This window comes from Cupressus sempervirens, chromosome 2, assembly GCF_028749045.1.
Source record: "Cupressus sempervirens isolate cs-2001-9-10 chromosome 2, ASM2874904v1, whole genome shotgun sequence".
Lineage (NCBI taxonomy): Eukaryota > Viridiplantae > Streptophyta > Pinopsida > Cupressales > Cupressaceae > Cupressus > Cupressus sempervirens.
The window spans coordinates 128878269-128887306 of NC_143119.1; the positions used below are offsets into that span (position 1 = coordinate 128878269).

The 9038-nt window shown below is 38.2% G+C and overlaps 1 pseudogene; it reads left to right on the forward strand.

The window, feature by feature from the left end:
* The first annotated feature begins 262 nt into the window (after positions 1 to 262).
* LOC149571375 (pectinesterase-like) lies at positions 263 to 7163 on the forward strand (annotated as a pseudogene).
* Positions 7164 to 9038: the final 1875 nt, after the last annotated feature.

The window sequence follows — 9038 nt, forward strand, 5'->3', positions numbered from 1 at the left end:
ACAGCCACAAAAATGCACTTCCTTTACATTGCTTTTTCTAACTTTTTAAAAAATTGACTAAGTCCTCTCCTTCGTATGGAAGTACATTTTCGTGGTTGTATAGACGTTGCCGCCAAGGAATCCACAAGACTTTTCTCTTTTACAAGTTGCGGATAAAATGATGGAAAATAGGCCCCTCTTACTTCACCAGAAAGTGTATTTATATGATCCCTACCCATTCAGATTTCTTACCCTTTCGTTGGCTTTTGAGAAGAGTAGCACAATGGGCTCCAACAGTAAGATTAGTAAGAAACTAGTGTTTCCTGCAGCATTGGCTTCACTACTGATATTTGGTACGCTCATCTTCTTTGCAACGGGAGTCGGTAAGGCGAGAGTAGTAGAAGAAGAAGAGCACGTGGAATCTGCGAGAGGTTCTAGAAGGTTGCAAGAGACGCCGAACGTGCTGCATGATGCATGCAGCTCCACGCTTCATCCAGAGCTCTGCGTCTCAACTATCTCAAGCTATGTCGGCCTGTCGGAAAAAGCCGGTCATATGGACGTCGTGCAAACCGCCGTGAAGGTGGGCATAAGCGCCGTGGAGAAGATCAAAGCCCACGTGCAGAAACTGCCTCGCCCCGGCCTTGACACGAGGCAACGCGGGGCCCTCAAAGACTGCAAGGAGATGTTCGATGACACGCTGGACGAGCTCCATGAAACGCTGTCCGATTTGCAGAACACAACGTTCTTGACGATGCCACGCCACGCGGATGATCTGAAGACGCTGCTGAGCGGGGCTATCACGAACCAGTACACGTGTCTCGAAGGCTTCCACCTCTGCAAAGGCCATCTCAAACAAGATCTCAAGCCCGAGTTGCTCAACATCTCGCAATGCGTCAGCAACTCGCTGGCCATGGTGTGTAACATTTCCGATAAAGCAAATCAAGTGCTTGGCAACGCCGATTCACTTCCCAAACGACGGCGCCGCCTTTTGTCCGACGATTTCGTGTCGTCGGACGATGAGGGCTTCCCGCTGTGGATGTCGGAGGGAGATCGACGGCTTTTGCAGAGCCCCGCGCAGAGTGTAAAAGTTAACGCTGTCGTTGCCAAGGACGGCAGCGGCCGTTATACAACCATTGCGGCGGCGGTGGCTGCGGCTCCGGAGAAGAGCAGCTCCAAATATGTTATCCATATTAAGAAAGGGGTGTATCAGGAGAACATTGATGTTTCCAAAAACAAGCACAACATCATGTTCATCGGAGACGGCAAAGATGTCACTGTGATCACTGGCAGCCGAAATGTTCAAGATGACTCCACAACTTTTCATTCTGCCACCGTTGGTAAGCCATTCTCCAAGTTTTATAGTTTTTCTCTGTATTTATATTGTTGTCAATTTCAATAGCTACGGTTTTGTCAAGATCCAAATTGTAAAGATTCGTAATGATTGCAGCTGTGACGGGGAAGGGATTCGTTGCACGCGACATAACATTCAAGAACACGGCAGGGCCGGCGAAGCACCAGGCGGTGGCCCTTCGCGTGGGATCAGATCTGTCGGCGTTCTGGAGGTGCAGCTTCGAGGGATTCCAGGACACTCTCTACGTTCACTCCCTCCGCCAGTTCTACCGGGAATGCGACATCTACGGCACTGTGGACTTCATCTTCGGCAACGCCGCCGTCGTCTTCCAGAACTGCAACATCATGGCTAGAAAGCCCGCAGCAAACCAGAACATAATGTACACCGCTCAGGGAAGGAAGGATCCCAACCAGAACACGGGCATCTCCATTCACAATTGCAGGATGTCGGCGACATCTGATCTTGTCGCAGCGAAGAGCTCGTTCCAGGTGTATCTGGGAAGGCCGTGGAAGCAATATTCTCGCACTGTAATAATGCAGTCTCACTTGGACGATCTGATTCACCCTGCGGGGTGGCATGAATGGGAGGGGAACTTCGCGTTGAGTACGTTGTACTATGGAGAGTACATGAACCGTGGGCCTGGGGCTAGCACTGCAAAAAGGGTCAAATGGGGGGCTACCGTGTCATTAGGACCTCCACCGAGGCGGCCTGCCTTAAACATCACACACTAAGGAAGAAATTAAGCTTGGAAAAGTAAGTCAAATTTTGACTATTTAACACTTTTGCACTAAGAATCTGTAGAAACCTGGAAAGATCCAAACAACAACAGAGAAAAATAATATCCAATACACCATAACAGTAAAATAACTTTGCTCAGGAACAAAGCATACTCTGTTTTGGGGACAGAATCATGATCTTTTATTAATCTAATTGAAGGAAATTATTACAAAAGGAAAGACTGTATACTGCTTGGAACGCAAGTCTTTAAATTAAAAAAGAAAGCTAAGATAATTGCATTATCCATGCCAATGATTACTGATGGGAGAAGAAGTAACTAAGACTAAACTAAAATGCATCCAAAAATATCATCTAATGCATGTCATATGTACAGCACGCTTCTTGTTTAAACTACTCCTGAACTAAAGTAATCTAGAAATTATTTGTAGAACAGTGGAAATGGAGCGTTGGAGCTAGAGTTTGAAGTGAAGATCTCAGCATCAATCTTCATACTCCCCCTTGATGCTGAGAGGACTCACAATCTGATCTCTGAGTACCAAAAATTGATCTTTTGTAATTGCCTTTGTGAAGATGTTTGCAATTTGCTCCTTTGTGCTAATGTACTTCAACTCAACCGCTTTATTTTGTACCAAATCTCTGATAAAATGTTGTTTAAGATCAAAGTGTTTGGTCCTGCTGTGATGAACCAGATTCTTGGCCAATTTAATGGCACTTATGTTGTCACAAAAAATCACAGTAGGCTGAACCTGTATATCTCCAATTTCTTCAAGAAGCTTTCTAAGCCATAAAGCTTGTGTGCCAGTTGAAGTGACCGCAACATATTCTGCTTCTGTAGAAGAGAGAGCAACCATACTTTGCTTCTTTGAACTCCATGTAATTAAACTAGAACCCAAAGAAAAACAATTACCAGATGTAGATTTTCAGTCATCCAAACAACCTCCTCAATCTGAATCACTAAAGCCAACAAGCTCAAACTTATTAGAAGAATAGTGAATGCCAAAATCTACTGTGCTTTTCACCTACCTCAAAATTCTCTTGGCTGCCTTCATATGTTCCTTTGATGAATTTGTCATATACCTTGAAACCAATGAAACTAAATAAGCAATATCAGGCCTTGTGTGAGTTAAAAACATCAAACTCCCCGCAATGCTCCTATATGATGTCTCATCAACAATTTTAGCACCATCATCTCTACATAATACAACTCCATGAGCAATTGGAGTGGAAAGAGGTTTACAATTAGCCATATCAAATTTTTTCAACATATCTTTTGCATATTTTTCTTGACAAATAAAAAATTTCATCTTTACCTTGATAAACCTCCATGCCAAGAAAGTATTTCATGAGACCTAAATCTTTCATCTCAAACTCATTCATCATAGCAACTTTAAATTCATCTTTCATCTTTGAACTACTACCCATATATAACAAATCATCAACATACAAATTCACAATGAGAATATCATTACCTTCTTGTTTGTAGTAAAGGGTAGGTTCACTCTTACTTCTTTGAAAGCCATTATGCTGAAAATATCCATCAATTCTTGCATACCATGCACGTGGTGCTTGCTTGAGGTCATACAAAGCCTTCTTCAACTTGTAGACATAATCTTCTTTGCCTTGAATCTCAAAACCTTGTGGCTGTCCCACATATACCTCTTTTTCTAAGTACCCATTCAAGAAGGCACTTTTCACATCCATGTGATGAATACTCCATTTCTTTTGAGTTGCAAGAGAGATTAGCATCCTAATAGTTTCTTGTCTTGCTACTGGTGCAAAAGTTTCTTCATAATCAATGCCATACCTTTGAGTGAAACCTTTAGCAACCAATCTTGTCTTGTGTCTTTCAACACTCCCATCACTATTATACTTGGTCTTATAGACCCATTTTGTGCTAATCTTCTTCTTCTTATGTGGAAGATCTACAAGCTCCCATGTTTCATTCCTATCAATGGAATCCATCTCTTCATTCATTGCTTGCATCCAAACTTCATTAGCACATGCATCTTCAAAACATGATGGCTCAAAATCAACTTTAGCAAGTAATGCAAAATTTACTGTCTCACCTATTAGATCTTCTTCATGTGCTTGATTTTGACACCTCTCATAAATATCACTCAATCTTCTTACCTTCCTTGGAGGACTTGAGGATGGACTTGCTGTTGGGATTGGTGAGGGGTTTCTTGGTGGGCTTGGTGATCTTGAAATAGAACCATTAGCTGACTGCTCATTATCATTATCAGCAATATCATCATCATCCAAAACTGATTTTGGCTTTCCAACATATTGTTTTTGATGACCATAAACTCCCCCTTCATCAAAAATCACATCTCTTGAAACAACAATCTTATTAGTAATAGGATTGAATAATCTATAAGCTTTGCTTTCCTCACTATAACCCACAAAAATACATGATTCAATTTTAGCATCTAGCTTTTGCCTATTCTGATCAGGGATGCGAACATAAGCCAAACAACCAAAAATTTTAAAATGATTTACATTAGGCTTTTTCTCATACCATGCTTCATATGGAGTCATCCTGTGTAGGGCACTTGTAGGACTCCTGTTGAGAATATATATGGCTGTAGCAACTGAATCAACCCAATAAGAATTATTCAAACCCTTGGTTTGTAACATGCTCCTTGCCATTTCTACCACAGTACGATTCTTCCTTTCAGCCACTCCATTCTATTGGGGTGTGTATGCAGTTGTGAGTTGTCTTTTGATGCCATTCATCTCACAAAAATTTTGAAAATTGTTTGAGCAAAATTCTCCTCCTCGATCTGTTCTCAAACATCTGATTGTGTTCCCTTTCTCATTCTCTACACGAGCTTTAAACCTCTTGAATGTATCAAAGGCTTCATCCTTAGTCTTCAAAAAATATACCCAACACATGCGTGAGTAATCATCTATAAAAGTAATGAAATATGATGACTTACCCAAGCTTTGTGTTTGCATTGGACCACAAATATCTGAATGAATAAGCTAAAGTGGGTATTGGGCCGGCCATGCATTTCCTTTTGGAAATGATTCCCTTGAATGTTTCCCTTTTGCACACCCTTTACAAATCTATTTATGCTCTTCAACCTTAGGAAATCCAAGAACTAATGCATTTGATGTTAGATTCTTCAAACTATTGAAATTCAAATGGCCATACCTGAGATGCCACAACCAACTTTTATCCTCATAAGCCATATTGACAAGCTAATTATCATTTTGACCAAACTTCAAAGAAAACATCCTATTCTTTGTCATAGGAACAACTGTAATCACTTTTTTTTTTGATTCTTATCATAGATAGTACAGTGCATGTTCTCAAATACCACTCTATAATTCTTCTCACATAGCTGCCCAACACTCAATAAATTATGCTTTAACTTGGGAGTATAATAAATATCTTGAACACTTTTCATACTTTCCTTTGTCTAAACATCCATGGCTCCTTTGGCCACAACATCCACAGTATTGTTATTACTAAGGGTAATATTGGATCTATAACTATCATCAAGCTTTGAAAATATTTCTCTGTTACCAGACATATGGTTAGAGCATCCGGAATCCAAATACCAAACATCATTCACATTACTTTCACCTTTCCCATAACACAAAAATAAATTACCCGAGGAAGGATCCTCATCTTGTTGGGCATAATTTGCAGTCTACACTCTCTCTCAAAATGTCCATACTTATTGCAATGATAGCATTGGATGTTTCTTTTATCAAATCTGCCTCTACCTCTTCCTCCTTGAGCACCTCCTCTTCCTCTAGATCCTCTTGAAAAATTTTGATTTTGGCCCCTTCTCAAGCCTTTGTTGTTGTTACTACTGCTACTAGCACCATCGTTCTTTGAAATTTGCAATTGGGAAGTAAAAGCCTTCTCATTAACACTGGTAGATGTGTCCCTTATTCTATCCTCATGTGATATAAGAGATCCAACCAATTCATCATACTCCATGGTAGCTAAATTTTTGCTTTCTTCTATGGCAATTACTACAATATTCCATCTTGGGGTTAGAGATCTCAATACCTTTTGTATTATTTGCTCTTGAGCAATAGATTCACCCAAAGTGGCCATTTTATGAGTCACATCTTTCACTCTCACACAAAAATCTCCCACACTCTCTGTCTCCTTCATCTTCAAGTTCTCATATTCTCTTTTCAAAGTTTGTAGCTTCACAACTTTGATTTGATCATTGCCATGGTAAGCATCTTTTAGTCTTCTGGGCCTCTTTTGTTGTCTGTGCATCATCAATTCGAAGAAACAAGCTCTTATCAAGAGCCATCTGAATGTGAAACAATGCCATTGCATTCTTCTTCTCAGTGTCTTTCTTCAATCTCCTATCATTAGGTTGGAGAGTATTCCAATCTACAGGCTCCTCATATCCGGATTCAACGATCTCCCAAAAATCTTTCCCAATCAAAAAAGTCTTCATCTTGATTGACCAATATTGGTAATCAACTCTATCAAACTCTGGAATTTGCAAATTGTAGGCCATGCTGTTGTCTTCCAAACACCTTCAGCTCTGATACCAAATGTAGAAACTTGGAAAGATCCAAACAACAACAGAGAAAAATAATATCCAATACACCATAACAGTAAAATAACTTTGCTCAAGAACAAAGCATACTCTGTTTTGGGGACAAAATCATGATCTTTTATTAATCTAATTGAAGGAAATTATTATAAAAGGAAAGACTGTATACTGCTTGAAACGCAAGTCTTTAAATTAAAAAAGAAAGCTAAGATAATTGCATTATCCATGCCAATGATTACTGATGGGAGAAGAAGTAACTAAGACTAAACTAAAATGCATCCAAAAATATCATCTAATGCATGTCATATGTACAGCACGCTTCTTGTTTAAACTACTCCTGAACTGAAGTATTTTAGAAATTATTTGTAGAACGGTGGAAATGGAGCGTTGGAGCTGGAGTTTGAAGTGAAGATCTCAGCATCAATCTTCAAAATCAACCCTTAGCGTGTGATGTTTAAGCCATTGGCACTGAGGCCACCAAGTTTACGGTCAATCAATTCCTACAAGGAAATTCATGGTTGCCCTCTACAGGCGTTCAGTTTACCGCAGCTCTTACCTAGCTGACGAAGGAAAATAATTCCTGATATAACTTACTATGATTTTGCGTGTTTCTTTACTCAACCCAAAAATAATGTTGCTGTGCATTGACATATGTAATAAACAATAATATTATTGTATACTTGTTTAAGAAATGCAAATAGTTATTTTTGAGAAAGGCAAATAGTTATTAAAATCAGAGCTTCACGTAAGAGAAGTAGCCGACAGGTTCTAAAGCACGCAACTTTTCAGACAATGGTGTACAACTGTGCTCATTACCACCTGATTCATTGCGACATGCTTATCGCCAACTTGATGTTTCAAAAGTCACACCCTCGAGTAGTAGCTGCCCGCATTAGCCATCAAACATCATAGTTTCCCCCATCTAGTGCGCGCCATTATTATGCAAGGAGCTTAAGCAAATACTATCGCACCTCTCCAACATAGTCAAGTTATCCCTCCTCTCTAACCCAGGTGTAGTATTAAGCAAACATCCCCATTGGCTCTAAAGTGCATGTACCATGTGATCTGGTGGGTCTCGAGGGCTTAGTTTGGGGTCCAGTGCTTTTCACTCTACTTGTGCCATAGGGCATCCCGATTCCCCATGGTATTGGTGGGGCCCTACTTATATGGTGTTTACAAGATTTCCTTTCTTCATCAAATTTGGGTTCCTTTCTCACCCCTCAATAAGATATTGTGCTTGTTGGGGACCTATCTAGGTTGAACATGTTCTTGATTCATCCGTAGATTTGCACCGATTTTAAGTTAATGATTTAACTTGTTCTTTAATTTTGATGTTAATATTATCATATGGAGTTTACCAAGGTTCTCTTTGATTTCAGTTTACCTATGACTCCTTGATTTAAGTATAGTGTAGGGAATTTAATGGTACGAAGAAAAAAGAGGAGAGAACAAAGATTTTTTTTAGAGTTTATGGATGATTTTTATATAGGAGCTTAAAAGGACTATCTTATTGAATTTTGTTTGAAGTTATGACAATAATAGTAATTACATTTATTCTATGTTTTCTAGTTTTAACATAAATTGTTTTAAATAAACATAAAAGTCTTTTATCTAATCTAAATAGGAAAATAAAAAATATAATTTAAAAAGTGCATCTCATATTGATCTTCTAGTTTTAACGAAATATACTAGCCTAAATATATGTAAAGATGAAGCTATGCACCATGGAATAAATTTGCTCTAACTAATCTATAGATTTTGATACGAATAACGTATGTTTATGAATGTGTGAATTTAAATTATTTCTACAAGGTTGTGTGATTATATAAAATCACTCACTAAAAAAATCATAAAGTATGTTTAAGAAATACAAAACTATTTTGAAATTAAAAATTATATATATTTAGGATTTATATGCATAAACACAAAAAAACTATTAGTTTGTACAAGAAATATTACAATAATTTTATAAGATTGTGTGTTATATTCAACACAAGTTTTATGTGCAAAGAATTGAATTAGCTAGATAGGTTGAAGAGTCAACCTCATTGAAATTAAAACAAAAAAACCCTTTTTAAATTCATAAGAGTTAGATCAACATACTGATTAATTTAATTAAACGCTATTTGAGAAGGAGAAATTTCTTTTTCAAAATGAAGTTAACTTATGTAATAATGTAGTTATAAATTTATTAAATAGATTTTTTAATAAATAAATTACAAATGTAAAAGATGAGTTACCTAATAAGGTGAAATACTTAAAATAGATTAAATGAGTTGCAAATGGAGGAGGAGAGAGCTTGGGTAGTGTGCTAGGATCTAACGTGGATAGCCACACCTTTTTCTTTTTTATCAGATTATTTTGTGGTATATAAGAGGGTATTTTTTGTGTAAGGTTGGGTATTGCATTACAATAATCAATGAGCACTTGGTGGT